The 19,701-nt window shown below is 38.8% G+C and overlaps 1 protein-coding gene across 2 annotated transcripts in view; it reads right to left on the bottom strand.

Moving 5' to 3' along the window:
• Positions 1-19,701, bottom strand: part of osbpl5 (oxysterol binding protein-like 5) — a 42,728-nt gene that overhangs the window by 22,193 nt on the left and 834 nt on the right. For both annotated transcript variants that reach the window (XM_074677947.1, XM_074677948.1), the window contains exon 2: positions 8,256-8,317. The gene's annotated coding sequence lies outside the window, so the exon portion shown is untranslated. The remainder of the gene's footprint in view (positions 1-8,255; positions 8,318-19,701) is intronic.

Raw genomic sequence — 19,701 nt, 5'->3', positions numbered from 1 at the left:
TTCTTTTTCCCGTGGTGAAATACAAGGTGAGGCCATGCAATACGAGCAGGATGTGCAGACATCAGGCCTTCTATGTGCTCATGTGCAGTGCATGCCAAACACTGCCTTTTCCATTGACACAGCAGAATCGATCACAGACTTTATTTATTAGAAAAAAAACATTTTCTCTGAGGAAAAAAACATCAGGCACATCTTGTAACTTTTGATCTTCTGTGATGAAAACAGCTGCTAGAAAACTTACAAAACAATGTAGAGGCTATAGGCGGTGAATACGTTCCTCACTCAAGCAATATCTTCAACAGAAATAATAAAATAAACGTCTTCTATCAGTGTTGCAAAAAGAAATGAAAAATGAGTTGTAGGTATAAAAAATGACACAAATAAAAGTGTTTCAAGTAATCAGGTCAAGACATTGACAAGCCCCTCTTGCATTTCTGGCTTCATCCATCAACATCTATTTCATTCAATTTCAATCACACTGGTCTTCTGTCATCTGGTACTGATGCTTCACCCAGCCCGAGCAAAAGCAATATACAGACAGTGAGACAGCTTCATCAAGCTGTGATAACTGCTGTCCTGACTGTTTTTCATACTGCTTCTCTCATGTCTTAAAGTGCTGTGCACTGAAACATTAAGTGTGTCAAATACATGCAAATCTTCAGAAATGCTCAAAATCTGACTGTTTTATAAGAGGACATGGAGAAAGAAAAACAAGATCTACTATTAGAGTTTAAAGGCAGACACAGGAGGATACATAATTCTGTGTCATTGTGGGAGGATGTGTGGTACAGTTCTTCTATTGAAAGACTCGTGGGAGGGTGCAGGTGTATTTTAAGGAGCACACATGGAGAAAATTCCTTCCAGCCAGACTTCACATTTGATCTTTCTTAAAATAGGAAACCTTCCTTGTTATGGGGGGGCTCGGGTGGTCCATAACCTGAACCTTTGCTATGCCCTGCCTTACCTAGCCTGTCTATCTCTGTACAGTTCAAAGAGTTCTTGCTGTTGGGGAGGCACAGGGTTTAAAGAGCTGTGCAGGATGTCTCGATTCTCTCCCTGTCACTTCGATTTCTGTCAAATTGGGCAAGTTCATATTCCAGTTCAGGCCAAGAGTTAAAAGTAGGAGTAAAAGATGAACAAACATATATTTTAAAAAAACGTACTTCACTACACAAAAACACAAGCACAGCTCCCAAAAAAAGGTATATCAAAAGGTCTATCTCTATGTCCTCTGACTGACTGTTTGTAAGCACTCCTAATGTGTCTACCTCACTGCCTGAGAAGTGGTGTAATATTAAACAAAATATCTGGTTTTATCAGATAAACAGCAGGAACCCTCAAAAAGAAGTGAGAATGTAAAAAATGCCTCCCTGACCAATTGAATAGCTGAGGTGTAATCATCCTCTCTGCTGAAACCATCTATCAGTGTTCACACTCTCAAAGTCAGAACCCACTTTCAAACTTTGCATTTCAAATGTGAGCTCTACATCTTAAACCTCTGTGGTGGCTCCTCCACACTGGGACCATGTTTGACCCGTTACACAGACTGAGCCAGCTGGCCATCTTTATGCTTGAACTCAGGCCAAAGGAGGCTGAGTGTGAGAACCAGCCTTCGGCAGGCTGAGCCAGGCGGAGCTGATGAATGCAACGGTGCCAAGCATTGCCCTTTTGTTTGCATACAAACGCATTCTCAAAGTCACATACTAACTGCACATGTAAACATAAAGTGAGAAACTATCTACATCTTCAGGTGTTCTTAGGGTCCCCATTCGCTCAGAGAGCCTGCATTCATTCAGAAGCCAAAGCTTTTAGATTAATATGCACTGGCACATTTTGCCCTGCTTTGCTTTTAACTAAGTTCTTTCTTTTGAAGCATCAAGGACAGGCTTCAGTACCAGAATAAAATTACCAAACATCATCACAGCGTCTGGTAAATGAAACCTGCCTCCTCATCAGAGACACTAAAACACATTAGAAGAGATTTCCAGTAACTCAGTGACAGAAGTCTAGACCAGGCACCAAAACCATGGCAGTTAAGTGAAGACACATTCAGTTAGTTGTAGGGCTGGACAATTAATTGGATTTTAATTGTGATTTCAATTTTGCCATCTGACAATCATAAAAACAATACAATCGAAGAAAAACAATTAATATGCCACACAGTGTAGATGTATGCAAGTTCCTGTGCTTCATAACTCTTCTGTGTTCCATGTGCAGCCACAGCGAGTGTGTGTGACTTATGTGTATCAATAATACTGTGTGTGCCACTTGCTGGTTCTTTAAAGTTGTGTTTAAATCAGTGCTGAAGTTTTTGAATAAATGAATAATTGTGTATATCAATCATGATTTCAATATTACTTAAAATAATCGGGATTCTTATTTTAACCATAATAGCCCAGCCCTGGCTAGTTGTGCAGCAAATTTGTAAACCAAGGTGAAACAAAAACGGAAATATACAATTATTTTTTTCAGAGTTAATTCTGTTGATACACTTTGGCTTATGTGAACTAGAAAAACATAGAGGGCAGACCTCCACCAAGCATATTGTGATTGTCACGCAACACTTTAGTCCCACTTTAATGTTATACTCCCTTTCAGCCGCCTGTCTGCTACAATTTGGTGTTAGTTGCAGGTTTGTATGATAATTTGTTGCCTGACAGTATTAAAAATTATGATGACCCAGTACATATTTCATATTCTGGATCTTAGTATCCAGAATATTGCCAGGATGTGGATCGTGCTTTTACATCTGTCAGAAATTATGGTGACCTTGTCTTGTATTGTTTTGCAAAGCAATCCGACCATTTATCATGGAGTTATACACATATGGTGAAAATGGATAGCCATCAAAATTTAATCACTTCTTTCTTATCCCATTTTGAACATTTCCTGAAAATTTCATCCAGATCGGTTCATTACTTTTTGAGTTATGATGTTCATAGACAAACAGACAGAGAAACTCTCCCAAAAACATAACCTCCTTGGCGGAGGTAATAAAAACGATGTCAATGATTGGTGAAACTACCCTCAATTCTCATTCAACTCTTTTTTGAGTAGGACTGAAAGCAGGATGACTGTAAAGATGATGCTGAAGAAAAAGGCTCTTGGCTGGCTGGAGGGATCTGATTGATAAAGAGGCATGTTGATCCTCTCTCTGCCCAATCATTTTTCTTACACACTCCTTAAAAATACATTTCATCTGAAATTGCAGCAAAAAGCACTTGGGCAAACAGCAATTCACTTTGAATTCACAGCAAGACGTCATTTGGCTTTCACTCTGAACCCTGTTTGAGGGCATGGCATGACTTGACCAAAGAGGGGAAGTGTTATGAACTCTTTCTAAGGTTACAAAAAGCTGGTACTTAAACAAATTCTCTTGATAGCATGAGATTGTGCAATATGTCCCAGAGCAGTCCATTGCAAAAAATATACCTCTGACAGTCTTTAAAGTCATTATAAAGCCCTCTGTGATCCTTATGTGCCATCTCTTCAGCATTAAAATGCCACCCCCCATTTCAACTCCCAAAACAGAAAAGGAAAGGCATCAAAAAGAAATGTATAAGCCAATTGTACTTTTCAGACTGCACCTTGAGTTATATTTAAAGGCAATGCAAATTGGTTCCTTTCTTGTGCTCTACTTGAAGTTGCTGCAGCAATTTCAAGACCTTATTACATTATGACAAGGCCTTTTTATAGAGCTGAAAGCCTCTGTGGCAGAAGAGGAAATAATAAGCTGTGGAGGGTGCTTGGACAAAGAAGCAGACACAGAAAAAGGAGCGGATAATGAGCCTGTGTCTGATTAAGGCAACGAAGGGGAAGGGCAGGGCAAAGTGTGCTCTCTCTGGGGATCTCTGGTCTGTCTGCTGGAAAGAGAGGAGATGTGAAGGGCTGGGAGGAAGATGTCCGCCAGCAGAGACCTGGTCCTGCCTATCCTGACTGGACGAAAGAGGGGTCATTAAGGGAGGGATGGCGGATGACAAGGTGTGGGATAGATGACTTAAATTAATGATGCTTGAGTAAAGAGCAGCTGCGTGGGAGGCGGAGGGTGGCAGAATGTAACACACTCTTTTTCTGACCATTATATACCATTTAAATAACAACCAGCTACCAAAAATGATTCAATTATAGATCACATCTAACATTCAATAAAATCTCAACAGGTATTTAAACTCTGTACATTCGTCTGATGTCATGGACTCTGAATATCTGCTTGGCAACAGGAATTTCTTTTACTTCCCTCCTATTGGCTCCTAAGCTGGCATCAGAACAAAGCACTGACAGCATATCTTTAAAACTGAATTAGAATCACTCTGGCTTTAAATATAAAACTGCTTAGGCAGCCAAACTCTGGTGCAAAGCCTCAATTTTGGACTACTGGAAATATGTGCCTCTCTGCCAGAGCTACAGAACTTTATGAATGAACAAAGCAGAGGCAAAACGGTGGATCAAAGGCACAACAAGAAATAGACCAGAGCTCCCAGTGAGTTTTGAAATGAGTCACAGCAACCATACACCTACAGAGACAAATTTAGCTCACAGCATTAATGCTTGATGCTTGAGGTCCATTTGCAGTGTACTGTCAGTTTATAGAAAAAAAACCTTGGCCTGAATGATAATGACAGTGAAAAAACAGTCCAAATAATAGATCCATTCCATCAGTGTTTTAGATTACATTATCTGTTTCAGTGTTTCCATGCTTACTTTTTTCAAGGTCTTATCTTACAAATGCTCAGCAAAATGTTTTACAGAAACAATCTGCATCAAGCAGGATAGGGATACAGTATAACACAAGCTTCGCACCATTAATTCTCTCATATATCTGAAATAAACACCACAACAAAAAAGGAAAAAGATGTGGGCTGACCAGCTGATCAGCACTGGACTTGGGGCTGTCCTCATACTGAGATGAAAGAGTGCTGCAACAACAATGAATGAGAGGTAACTGGGTCAGCCTGCTAAGAATAAAAGTTCTGCCTTTTGTCCAGGCAGTCACTTGATAGTCGTGTCACAGGGTAGACCAACAGCTACATTAATGTAATGAGGTTAGATCTTCTCTTAAGATCGGATGAATGAACGACTATGATCTACCTACAATCCTGTCCCAGTGAGTTAGAAACACCTTGTTCTGGTTGTGAACATGATCTACTTTGAAAACTCAATTAATTGATATTCATTGTTAATCACTGAGGTTTGCTTCTGTTTTTTTATAAAGTGGAAGCAAGAATTAGAGACTTCTCTTTTCTTGTTTTTAGAGATGCTGCAGTGGACCTCGAGTGTTCTTCAGGGCTACCCATCATCGATCAAAATGATTGGGGGAAAACAGACCTTGTCACACTCAATCCATTTGAGGACCAAGAGAACAGGCCATGCTGGACAGCAGTATGACTGCTAGAGGAATGACCTACACCAGAATTGAGTATCCATGGGGGAACCCCTCCCTCCCACTGCATGAATAACTCAAACACTGCCCCTTCCATTTCTCTCCCCTCTAAAAGGCTTTAGACCTGCTCTGTTCAAAGACAACAAAGATGAAGAAATACATTCATTGTTCTTTTTATGTTCATTCTATTATAACCTTGGCCTAGTGATTAGTTCACTACTAGACAAAATAAAGAAGGTTCAAAGGTTTGCACATTTTCCCAGCCTAATTACACACAACATAGTGCTTGACAAATTTATTAGCCCATCTGTCATAAAAATGATAGGCCACCCAGCATCATTAAGTGCTTTCACTTGGACTTTCTCAGTGTATTCCCAATGCTCCATCATTCTGAAAAAGAGTGAGGGGTTTCAAACTGATTTTCATGTTTTTATACCTAAATTTGAGCCAGCAAACTGGAATTCTTTGAAAAGTCTGAAACTTATTAAAAATAACATACAATTACTAAAAAAAACTATTTTCTGTTCAGGAATACAAGTAAATAATTGTGATTGCTAAGGGCAGGTACTAGCAAGAACCTCACATTACCATATGCATCACAATGTATCAGGATATCACAATATCTAAATTAGGGATGCACGATATTGGATTTTTGCCGATATCCGATATGCCGATATATCAAAACCCCTTTTGGCCGATACTGATACCGATACCGATAATCACAAGTTTGTTTGTTTTTTTCACTGTAAAGAAAGCTAAGTCTATCCTGTACTGGAACTTATATGTTACTCTTATTGTGACGGTATTATTTGTTTAAGAAACACACATAAAACAAGACAAAAAACATTTGATTTTACCATAAGAAATGTATTATTTTTTCAAACTCAAGACATTCAGTATTGAAATACAGAAAAATAATTTCTTTAGATCACATGAACTTTAAATGTACAATGCATTTTAAGACATAACCAAGTTGCATTAGATTATTTTAGAGCTACTGTAACAACCTGGTGACAGACACAGAGCTCTGCAGTGCAAATAAATGAAGTGCTACATTTTATTTAAGGAGCTTATTTTTCAGATGGAAAATAATAATAATCCTAACTGAATAGCACCTTATCGGCTGTGCCTATTGGCAGAAATTTTCATATCTGTCGATACTGATTAACATGTTTTTAAGCTTTTATCAGCCGATACCGATATTGTGTCGATAATATTGTGCATCCCTCATCTAAATATACTTCAGGGTTTCCTCCAGGATTTGTTTGAAACAGTGGGGGAGCCCTCTTCCCCTTTTAAGAACCATTAAGAAATCTGAATTCAAATTCTGGTTAATTGAATAATCATTCAGTAATCACTAACAGTTAACTTTTAATCATTAGCCACCAGTTGTGCCCTGTTCAATTATGACTTGTCTTTTAAGAACAGATCACAGTATAAGATTAAGTAAATTAGATCTAGGATAGTTCAGGGTTTGAGCCATACATGTCAGAATCCTTCTGCAAAGACCTTCTCTTTCTATCAACAGCAGCTCATGGTAAGGCTTTTCTAGAAGATATAGAATTCTAGCCCTCCTGGTGTTAATCATACAGCGTGAGTTTGACACATGCTTACCTTGCATGCTGCTGACAGAAAGAGATCTTTAGGAACCATACAGTATCCTTCTCTTTCTCGTAAATATAGCAAAGAAAACCTGATTGTTTGTGGCTTTGAGAGCAGCCATAAAATTGAAACAGGAGTAGCCCGTGTTTAAGCTGCAGCGCTCAGACATTTTTCCTAGTTAATGTGTAATTTGCTGTTAAATCTCATCTATGTGCTACATGCACATGCCAAGATAAACAGCTTGGGCAAGGCTGAGTCCAAAAGCTTCCTGACTGATATGAGCGGGCAAGTGGTGTTTTTTTTTTCCACAACTACAAACAGTCTGCCACCATCTGAAGGCTGCACAAACTAGCACAGCAAAATTTCTATTTGACAGAACCACAACACCATTTCTGGTTTAAAGTGGAGACAGAGAGTATCTGTGTCACTTCTGACAATTTGATTTCACAACAGCACAAACACTTTTTTTAAGTAAAAGGGCTGAATTAGAAATAGTAGCTGACTCTCCAGTTTTAGAGAACTTTCACCTAGAAAGCTCATACACTCAACCTTCGAGAGGACCCAAAAATACACAGTGTGCTAAGTATAGTAGGCTGGAAAAAGAAAGAATAACTAGTCATTACAATTTCTTAGCCACTGTATAAAGATTAGCATGTCCTCCAGGCATACTGCCTGTTTGAAGGCTTTGTATCTCCCTGCAGTATAATTCTGAAGCCAACTGTCCTTGTCCAACCCCAAACATTTACTCCCTTCTAACCCAAATGAATCTGACACACCCTGTAAGCTTCTAATCCCAGTTCTGCCAAACTGTTTCCTTCTTTTCAGTGATGCACTCAACTCAGCTTCAACTCAGCAACACTCTTACACAATTTATGACATGGAAAAGCAGAAGTAAATAAAAAAGAACAAATGCACTGCACCAAAAGACACTGAGATCACACAGCTAGCTACATTTAGCAGGGGTACCTAAACAGAATGTACACAAACTCCACACATCTTAGAACGTGTCCTGATTCTCTGTTTAGCTCAAAGAAGTAAGTTATGGCCTCTGGCGATACTGTGTAAAAATGAACACTGATTTGTGTCAAAGTTTTAAAGTAGACTGCTGCCAGAGAGGAAACAAATTAAACCTTATTCTTGGACTGTAACAGTTAAATAGCACATGCAAACCATTTGTTTAATTGAGGCTAAAACAGACGGAAAGTCAATCTGCTTTAGTATATGCATTATTAAAACATTAAAGAGAGGGTAAGCATGTGAGAGCTCAGCTTACCTTTCACCTGAGCCGCAGGAGACACTGCATCCAGAGGCCTTTGTTGGAGCAGCCTGTCTCACCTGCAGAGATACAAAAGTTAGAGTAAGGTTTCACTTTTACTCTCAGCACAGAGTAACTGCCTCGTGTCTCTTCTTTTCAGTCCTCCTCCTGGTCACACCACTATGTTAGCACTACTGAGGGCGGGGCCCTAACACACCAGGTCCCAGTCCTAAGGGAGCCGCCAACGTCTCTCTGGGCAGAATGCACAGTCTGTTTGCCACCTGCACAAACACACACACACAACACTGTCAGTCTGTAACAGACAGAATCCAGCTAATGAGATCTGGGCCAAATAAAAAAAGAACTACTGAGGAGTCTACCAGGGATACGACTCGTGAAAGAAAACTCTTATTAAAAGAAAAGTTTGACTGACAGCACTCAATACTCACAGGATTCAGGATACAGGATTTCATTCAGTGTGTGTTTACTCAGCCAACAGTAGCACTGCAGCAATTACAGCAACTCATTCTCAAACACACACCATCATAATCTTAGACGACTACGACTCTACGACACAAGACAAATAACCCAGGAGGATGTGAATTCAGGAGGAGTGGAGAAATTGTATTTCAGCAGACAATACTGTGTCTACCTCACAAACCAAATTCCACCATTGATTTCAATCGACTCATTTTAATTGGCTGTACTTGATACACTGTGTGCAGCTAAACTGCTTCTTCAACACCCTATTGTGATCTGACTTTGGTGTTTCCTTGAAATGCTGCCTAATCTTGCCTTTGCAGAGAACAATGGATTCTCCAACAGCTGGCTTGTGTGATAATGGCAAATCCAAAAAAGCAGAACAACTTCATCAAATTGAAGGATTTTTCAATAAGTGGCATTATCAAACAGACCTGATTTAACACTGGCATGGTGGAAATTTGTCTCCCTGACATTTGTACTATCTGTTCTACCACAGTTCACATTCACATATGCAGTTGTTTTTGTTGCATACTTGCCATTTAGCAAATGTGAGAGTGTAATTGCCTTGAATTATACATCATCATCACAATCTTTAACGCCTGATTTCAGCAAATGATTCAAATCTGCAAATAAATCAACACTGTATCAGATGAAGCAGACAAAACATCATGTATAAAAGGAGTAAGGTCATTAGGGTATTTGCTTCTGAATCCTATCACTTGGCAAAAAAAGGAAGCCACAACATTCAAGTACTTCTAACCTAAATAAGAAGTGAACTGAGAGAGAATCCCTGAGCTGACAGCGCTTAAGGGACGAAGACAAAGGGTGGAGGCAGGGCAAAAGAGATGTGAGCCAAACACAGACTCAGGGAAAACAGAGAGGCATCAAGAAGAGAGAAGGGTACTTTAGCATCATTTGAAAGGGTAAACACATTCCCCAAACTAGTAAACACTGCTAATTTCCACACATGGACTTGTTTTGTCCAAGACAAAAGTGAGTTTTGTTCAACATGTGGAATGTAAGGCCCAGAGTAATAAAACGTACAAAGTGTTCCAGTTCAAAAAGAGAGAGGTAGAGATGAAGGAAGACGCTGTGACCCAGAATGTGGCATGGTTTGGATGGAAGGGCTCCAAAAATGCACTTCTTTCTCTAAGCTGTCCTACATTTTCTCATCCAGACCAGAGGCATTTAAGTATCTGTTCTCCTGACTGATTCAGAGTGCCACAAAATCCATGACATGCTACGCTACAGTGATGCTACAAGAACATATGATTGGTTGACTGCATTGCCTCTCTTGTGCTCTGGTATCATAACGCACCAGTTACACCCTCAGCAGTACAAAATAAAACATGTAAGGTGTTAAAATGAGGGCATTGATTTATGACTTAACTGGATCCAATGACCCGTCAATGTGTCATTTTATTACAATGCTATCACTCAGAAGCAGCAATACTTGGCCCTGGCAAAGAAAATTACTAGAAAATTCTCCTACTAACTTTAAATGACTCGGTTATTTACCCACAAAGCCCAGCGTTTGAAGTTTATGGTTATGCGCTGGTGAAAAACTGCCACATGAATATTGTATAACCAGCACTCAGCATGCTTCCTTGCAAGCATACAGCTAAGTAACATTTACATAAGAACAGTGAGAGCTGGCCAACTTTCCCAGCAGAGAGCCAAGACTGACTCATAGGAGGGGTCTGGGCCAGATCCTGTCCAGCCCACTGATTTATAGTTGTGTCTCTGGCTCAATTAAGGAAAACAATAGGAAGGGTGTGAATAATAACTGGAGGCCAGAAGCAGGAGCTCCAACTAAGGATATAGTAGAGGCTAGACACAGTGGATAAACTGATAATTGATACTCTGAGATTACATTATATTGATTTGTAATGTGTAAAACACTCTCTAAATATCACTGGGATACATGAAGTTCCTGCAAACCCACACAAGTCCATCTCATTCACTTTATTACTCAATAATAATCATACTTCTACAGTGTGTATTTACTCTACTAAAGGTTACAAAATGATGGTTTTACCTCACCTATTTGAATAAGAGGGTGGATACACATCTGTATCCTGGTTGACAAACAGCCATGGTAGAGGCTCGTCAATCAGAGGAAGCCAGCACTTCAGTTCACACAGTTTAATAGTACAAGATGTATTCATGCTGTTTTCAGAAAGACCTTAACTCAGCTCATTAAAAAAAGGCTGCTGATAAAATGAAGTGAGAAGGTGCTACGACAAGTTACCCCTGCTGACCTGCAAATGTCACCTCTAGCTAGAGTTCAGCAGCTTTGAGAAAGACGGTTATTAGAGCCAAATATAAAATAAGTGTGTCAGAGGGTAAGAGTTTGTGATTAAGTGATTACCAGGCTAAACCATTCATTGGCTCCTGGATCTGAGAACCACACTCAAGTGGATAATGGTGGCGAATATTTACAAGGACCCTGAGGGGGCATTGAGGGATTGTTTGTCTAGTTAAAACAGACAAACAGAGTAAAACGTTTATTTATCTCTGCATGAAGAGAAAAATCAGAATCTAGACCCAGAATAAGCTTTAAAAATAAAAGCTGATTAGGCATCAAAGAATGGAGCACAGTCTAAGGGCTCTCAACTCAACCATCATCTCATGAGCTCTCATCCTGTGGCTTGTTGTCTGTGTCTGAGGGTTGGCAGAGCAAGTTGGTGAGAAACTAATCTGTGGAATCAGAAAAACAGGAAAAACATTGGAGAGATTATCCTTGGTTTCATTAAAAAAAGCCCTATGAATTGTATTTTAATTTCTTTCTAGATGTTTTCTAATCATAGACTGTGTAAAACATGTATGTAGACTCTGTGACATCCGCCGTCTGTTCCTTAAACAGCAAACAGAATGAAGCCAACTAGAGGTGTCCCAGTCCGATATTGATATCGGATATCGGTCCGATATCAGCAAAAAAAAACAAGTATTGGATTATATCGGAATGCATCTAAAATCTCAGATTTAAGCACTCCATTCCAGACTTCGCTCCTGCTTTTTTTTTTTTATTTAGGTTATTTTCTGGGTCTTCTAATTTATTCTTTATTTTATTCAATTACTGGTATATTCTTATGTTTAATGTTAAAATTTCTGTTACCCATTGGTTAATAATAAATGGATCAGTTTTTCCTCATACCTACTGTTGCTGACTACTGTTCTTTGTTTGAATAATATCACTTAATCAAGCCTTTTCTAACATGACAGACATACTACAAAATAAGTAATAAAAGTATGCATGTTTAATGCTGAAATCGTATCGGATTAATATCGGTATCGGCCAATACTCAATGCTGCAGTATCGGTATCGTATCAGAAGTGAAAATGTAATATCGAGACATCCCTAAAGGTAACCCACAGACACAGCCACATTGGATATGACGATGGCTTCCTTTCTAACAGTTACAGTTCGCCCAGTCACATGAGGGAAGCCATGTCTCTGATTGGATCATGAGACAGTCCTAATATCTTCTATACAGTAGAGTTAGAAAATAAATCACCGCCTGTACAGTGTGTGTGCCGATAGCGATATTAGTGTTTCAGACCCAAGCCGTTTTTTAAACCATGCTGTAAGTATGCTTTTTAATGCTGTAAAAGTCTGTTGTTTTGTTTTGTTTTTTTGACAAGGTGTGTACGTGATAGCCACCCTCAAGCAGATCCTTGATAACTTCATTGCTTCATTTTTCAAAGCGGGATGTTGCCCTTTGTTTGTAACATGCTTTGCATGGGGTTGGATTTTTTTGGACTAATATGAGTTAACTTGAAAATGTTATCACAGCACATTAAGAGTTAAACAAAATATCTTTGGCACTATGAAGGAAGCCAAAAGCAATTTCCAGACTGGTTGTTGCTGTTTAGACATAGCTCTGCTGAATGGGCTGTTAGTGTCAAATTCCACAGATTTCTGGTCTCATTTTCACCAGCTGACAGTTTGTCACTGACCTGCACTGCTGACCTGCCCTTTCATGTCCCCTGACTTACTCAACACAGCCACGTTAATGCATTATTGTTAACACTACACTCCTCTTATTCTACAGCAGCACAGATGCTACGTTACTTCTGTAGCTGTCTACTTAATTGTATTCAGCCAAAAAAAGACCTGACAGTACAACAGCACGCAGACGCCAAAAACTAAAGCCATCTGACAGGCTGCACAGGACAACATGGTGACCCTGCAGAGACGGCTTTAACTGGCCAATGATAAAACAGTGACGTAATCAAGCATCTCAGAAACACTTCTTTCATAATAAATATACAAAATGTATGCCAAGTTGTGTCAACCCTGCTGTGAACTCAACACAGACGCTGCAGCTTATCCCTTGGAACTGCAGATTATCAGCATTTGACATGGGGAATTCACAGTGCCAATCATGAACCGAGTCCCTGTGCGTGGCCTGCCACTCAGAAACAGCTTTAAAAAGAGTGTAGATCATCACATTGACATTCTGTACAGGGCCACTGCATCCCGCTTCTCCTCTGAGTGATTTAAGAACAGCTGATCAGTAAAGCATAGTATTTAATCGAAACAAAACAAACAAGAACAGCACAAACAGGTGACATACATCCCCAGTTTTACCACCTCCATATTGTAATCTAAGACTTTCAGAGTAAAACATTTTATTTTGATGCAGTTACAGTCCATAAAATTATACACTAGTTTATTTCAGTCAAGTATTTTTGTCCCTTCAAACATAGTTAAAATTCTGCAGCACTTTCCTGCTTCCTGCTGCTGTTGTGATGGAAAATACAAACAATGTTCTTCTGAATGGTAGAAAACACCCCAGACCCAAAAAGAGTGAAAATATCACTGGAGAAACTTCTAGTTCAGCACAGACCCACTGCAGCTGTAAATTTAGTCCCATCAGTTGCGGTCAGTCAACACTATGTGAGAGTTGATGTCCATATGCTTCCATGTTTTGATTGCATTTAAATATTGGACTTAATTTTGGTCAAAAAGTAATGTATTTGAAGTCAAAATATAAAACCTTTGACTAACAACTAAAATACCAGGAGGCATCCACAGCATTGTATTGTTATGCATTTTCTTTTCTGAATTGTATTTAGTTTTGCAACTGGTCCAGATTTGCAGGAATCATAACACTGGCTCCCGCCTAAGGATGGGTACCAAATTACGTACTTTTATAGGTACCGACCAAATTCAGTCAAAAGTACTGGGTACTGATTCATGTAAAATCAAAAGGTACCATGTTTAGGTACCTAAATGCAAACTTGTGACTGTAAGGAAGTGGAAGAGTAGGTGATTTTACTTGCTGGACGTGAACACAGCATTACAGGGTTATACATTGAAGAATAAACATGTTAAATAAAAATAATTTACATTTTATTATCAAACAAATTGATATTTTTTTCCATCTACGCACACAGAAGTATCAAAAATTGGTACCGTTGAGTACCGATACCAATTGCCAGGTACCGGGAATTGGTACCGTATCGCTTCAAATGTGAAAGGTACCCATCCCTGCTCCCGCCCAAAGTTGCATTTACACCATCTGCAGCAGCCTCTCCATACATTAAGCTGGAGATGAATGAAAGGCTAATATCAATTGCATGGGTGCAAGATACCATGAGAACACTTCAGCTGCCACTGCCTCTGTAAAAAGAAGAGCAGTTGATCTGAGGAGGCAAACCTATACACTAAAAATACACACACAAACTGCATAGCAGAGTGAATTCCAGCATCAAGGGACAAGAGATCAGACGCAAAGCTTAAACTGGTATGTGTGTGCACGTTTGTATTTAAATGTAGGGATGCACGATATTGGATTTTTGCCGATATCCGATATGCTGATATATCGAAACCCCTTTTGGCCGATACCGATACTGATACCGATACCAATAATGATAATCACAAGTTTGTTCGTTTTTTTCACTGTATAGAAAGCTAAGTCTATCCTGTACTGGAATTTATATGTTACTCTTATTGTGACGGTCTTATTTGTTTAAGAAACACATAAAACAAGACAAAAAACATTTGATTTTACCATAAATAAGAAATGTATTGTTTTTTCAAACTCAAGACATTCAGTATTGAAATATAGAAAAATAATTTCTTTAGATCACATGAACTTTAAATGTACAATGCATTTTTAAACATAACCAAGTTGCATTTGATTATTTTAGAGCTACTGTAACAACCTGGTGACAGACACAGAGCTCTGCAGTTCAAATAAAAGAAGTGCTACATTTTATTTAAGGAGCTTATTTTTCAGATAGAAAATAATAATAATCCTTACTGAATAGCACCTTATCGGCTGTGCCTATCGGCCGAAATGTTCATATCTTCTGATACCGATAAACGTGTTTTTAAGCTTTTATCAGCCGATACCGATATTGTGCTGATAATATCGTGCATCCCTATTTAAATGTGCAATTGTAAATGCTGTAAAATGTTTGACAGAGAAAGAAAAAGAGACTCAAGGAGTGATGATCCATAAAGGACAGACGTGCACGAAAAGGTCAGAAAAAATGTGATAAGCTCAAGCTAGCATTAGCACTTGGGTTTACACTGACACAACACTGAGGACACACTAGGAACAAAAAATACCAAAGATTCTCAAGTCATCAAGTACTACAAAAATCATCAAAGGAAGAAAGATAAAGAGTTGACTGGTATCTTCATTCAGATCTCATCAGGATACTGTCCCAAGATGTAGCTGACTCATGAAAATGGTTTAGATGTCTGAATAAGACGCTCCTGACTTCCTCCGTCTAAAATAAAAAAAACAACTTCCTTAGATAAAGATCTGTTTATATTACAGGGTGTTATAATGCTGGTGTCATGGAGAACAGCTGACATTACTGCACTAAAAACTGGGCCAGAGAGGATTTGCTTCTTACAGATACACCCAAATTCACAATGATGTAATGTAGCTTTTACTGTGTTATAGCTGCAAAAATAATGTGTTTATTTGGCTCAAAGCTTGAAACATCTAATGTGGTACTGGGTATAAGTTACCACACACAACATGGAGTGTGCTCTGCTTTTAAAGGTACAGAGTGTAGAAATGTGGGATTTAGTGATATCTGCCGGTCAGATTATAAATGGAAACTCTCCTTTGCTTATCTCTCTAGGATCTCACTGTTGAAAAGTCGATATAAATTCTTCTGCGCTCACAACCACTCTCTTCTTCTTCTGCGTATTCTAACTTTCTTTCTTTTTAGGAGGCTAAGGCTTGTTCAGTCATCAAAAAAACAACTAAAGTTAATTATGCACTAATTTCAACATACTAATTTTTAAATGCTGAAGTTATATGTAGTTTTATACCAAGACTGTTTTGCCTTTAACTGTTTTATCAGTTGAATGATACCATTCCTTAACCTTAAAATTGTTAGTAACTCTGTTTTCAATTGGAAGAAAAAATAATTTGTTTTACTTGAGACTTAAAGGCCATCTTGCAACTGTAAAGAAACTTAGAGCAAAGAATAACTCCAAACTTAGGGAGGAAAAAGGAGTCCTGGCACAGAGGAGGCTGCTAAAAGTGCATTTGCTCTCTGGGGGCAGAGAGACAGATTCAATATGGAGCAGTTTTAGCCCAGATTCCCCCACTAGATGTCGGGGAAAGCATTTCAACCTCAGGGGAGCTGGTGCAGTGCTGAGCTACTTATCAAACCTTCGAGTGGGAAACTTCCATTGTAGAGATCAGTCACATGTAAACCTACTGTGTATAGGACTCTTTATCATTTGTAAAGTAAAAAAAAAAAGAGGAATTTTCATTCTTATCACATACTGCCATCAAGTATTACTCAGGAAGTGTCACTATCTCCCTGACTCAAAGCCTGAGTGCATTCAGTACATTTTTCCACCTTGCACTGAGCTTTTTGGTATTTTAGAATTCCCCCATGGCGCATGTCTTTGCTCACCTAACCTTTGTGTCTACAGTCAATCAGTGTGTTCCTTCTGTGACTGTACTGCAGCTACAGCATGCATGGGAGTATCTGGGGCTAAAGCACATGGTAACACTTCTATTCAGACTGGTTAGACATTTAGTGGTGGACTGTGAGATGAATAAAATGTAATTTTGTTGCTCTGAAACATGTGCAGTGACGAATAGAGCTATCATCACCATCATAAACAACACTTGTGTCATCATTCTCTTTTTATGTTACTAATGGGTTGGAGAGCTATCACCAGACATGAGCTAAATGTCAAAACGTTAAACACTAAATTATAATTTACTTCAGAGAGACTGAGTCTAATGTGATATAAGATATTTAGCTGTTTAAAAAATGATTTCCTGCTTTTTATTCAATAGTAAAATAAAAGGAAATTTTAGGGATGTCCCGATCACCTTTTTTTTGCTCCCGATCCGATTCCGATTTTTCTATTTTGAGTATCTGCCGATCCCGATATTTCCCGATCTTATCTTTCAGCAATGCATTAGAAAAAAAGAAAAGAAAAAAACTCCTACAAGTTGTCCTTTGAGTTTTTTTTTTTGTTTTATTTAAATGAAGGTATCATTCTAGCCAACATGGATATAGCTTTTTTCTCCACTTAGTGCAGCATTGGGTCAACAAAATAAAGATAAAGCTTCTCAGTGGTGCACCACAAGATAACCTTGTATGTGTGTGACAATAAGGTTGCAATTTCTTGTTTGCAATATTGTTGTACTTGTTATAATGACAAATAAAGTTGTATTCTAAAATGAATGATGATGTTCTATTATACACATTTTAATTAAAAACAAGAACTAAGGCCCCAGGCTTTTTCCAATTCTGTCTCCCCCGATCTCCGATCGTTAAAAAATGCCCGATCCCGATCCAATCCCGATCCAATCCCGATCACGTGATCGGATCGGGACATCCCTAGGAAAATTAATTCAATAATCACTGAATTACATATAAAAAGAAAAGAAAATACTTTATTGTAATTGAATTTGAGTGATGGATCAAGAATTACCAGCATCTGTTAGTCAAAACATCAATGCTAAAGAAAATTATGTCCAAGCTTAATGTCCTCTGCCCTCACTTTTATAGCAATATGTTTAACGATTGGTGATTTAACAGTCACAAGATCCTGGCCCTGCAGCCTCATTACATAATGCAAGAAGCCAATCAAACCCTGCTACAGTTTTCACATCCAATAAATCTGATCTGTGAACACCACCAGGTTGGCACATTGCATGGGAGTTCTCAAACTTGATCTATAAATGTGTGTGTGATTGGACAAATGTGACACAAAGTGTAAATCATTTATAGGGGTTAGAAGAGTTGAAAAGCAATACACGTTTCAACTGTGCCTTAAAACCCTGCTCACAGACCAGCATGAAAGTTAGGACATCTGTTGCTGTATCTTCCTGCTGAAAAGCAGTGATTAAAAAAAAAAACGCCACTAACCACCCACTGAATCAGCTCAACAGCTCTCCAAAGTCACACCACCCTTTCGCTCATTCCCTCACGACTACGCTCACTAACTTGTCTTCGAGGGCAGAGCAAAGCCACAGTTGCAGTTGATAGGCTTAGAACCAACACCATTAAATACCTCCACCTGGTTAGTGTGAGGTAAACCATCACATGGCACGAGCAGACTCAGGGTGTTAGCAGATCAGCAGAGTGCCTCCCATCATTGTAAAAGGTAAGCCAAAAAACCCTGGACAACACTGAACTGATATTGATTGTTCAGATTCAGAGGATTAAGGCTCAGTCTAATGAGGAGCATTAAAGGCACCACAGACGCGCTGAAAACCAGAGACGCACATGCTGTAGAAGCAGTGTCTGTAGTTATTTATCCAATGACCTATTTCCAGTGGCCACACACATCATTGACCTTCTAATGCCTATATGTTACCATCCCGGCCGCTGACACCACTTGCAGTCAGACATTATGCGGTCATTCAATACCAGATCAATCTTTGTGCAGGGCCAGCTCATAGTGTATCCTAACAAAGACTAAATACAACCCAGAGTGATGGTTGGAGTTAATTAAAGGTGTATATGCTCCACCAAAACAAAGGAAGTACGAAGCATAGTACTGTGCAAAGATTCGACAAAAAGAGAAAGTGAGGAAAAAACAGACTTTTCTCACTCCAAAATATCATTTCCTCTCGTGCTCACATTTATTCTACAAGTGACACAATCCAGTAACCCTTTCAAAACTTAAAGTGCACTTTTGTGTTATTCCCCAACTCCACATAACACCACAAAGATTACTGATGATGAGCTCTCCTATCTTTGTCTGCACTGGGATTATACAGCGATGGTCGAGCCAAGTGGCACAGTACAATCTTCACATTTAGTCATCGAGTTCAAATATCACAAGTACAGACCAACCCGTACAGGACTAACCTTGCTGACACAAATGTCAGTGTTTGAGAAGCTCACAAAACTGCCATATCAGTCACATTTGTTATAAACAATTCATAAAGATTCTGCCGTTTCTAATGACACTGACATACATTTATAGGGAGCACAACATTGTGGAAAAAAAATACTCAACACTATAAGGTACACTAGTTATGTATTTTACTATGCTTAATTACTGATATTAAAAGGCAATTTATTGAGGTGGTTCTCATCACAAGCAAACTTGATTTGGGGAAAATATTTATTTGATCGCATTTTAAAAAAAAAGTGCAACTGAGAGATACCTGATCTGATTTCATCTATGATAAAAAAAAAAAAAAAAAAAAAAACCACCCTTACAAATATGAATGTGGCTGGTCTGTTGTTGACAGTCATAATTTGCTGTGAGAGAGGAAATGTCAAAGGTCACAGCCGTGGCTTTACAACGATAACACTGACGCTTGAGGCGTTCAGAGGATGGCCTGCACTGTAGACTATATATAAACAACATGTACCTTTGGATCGTGTGTATTACATAGTTCTGCACTGCATATGTATAAAGGGTACACACTGTATGCAATATACCGTGCCCTGCATGCTAGTAAAAGCATTTTGATTTATTGGAGTAATGGAGGTCGTTTGTACAGTACTATTAATCGCTTTG

The sequence above is a fragment of the Halichoeres trimaculatus genome, unplaced genomic scaffold, assembly GCF_033239565.1.
Source record: "Halichoeres trimaculatus isolate MK-OKI-2021-1 unplaced genomic scaffold, fHalTri1.1 fHalTri1_scaffold_10, whole genome shotgun sequence".
Taxonomy (NCBI): domain Eukaryota; kingdom Metazoa; phylum Chordata; class Actinopteri; order Labriformes; family Labridae; genus Halichoeres; species Halichoeres trimaculatus.
The sequence above is the reverse complement of the archived record's forward strand: the minus strand, read 5'-3'. Positions and strand labels throughout refer to the sequence as shown.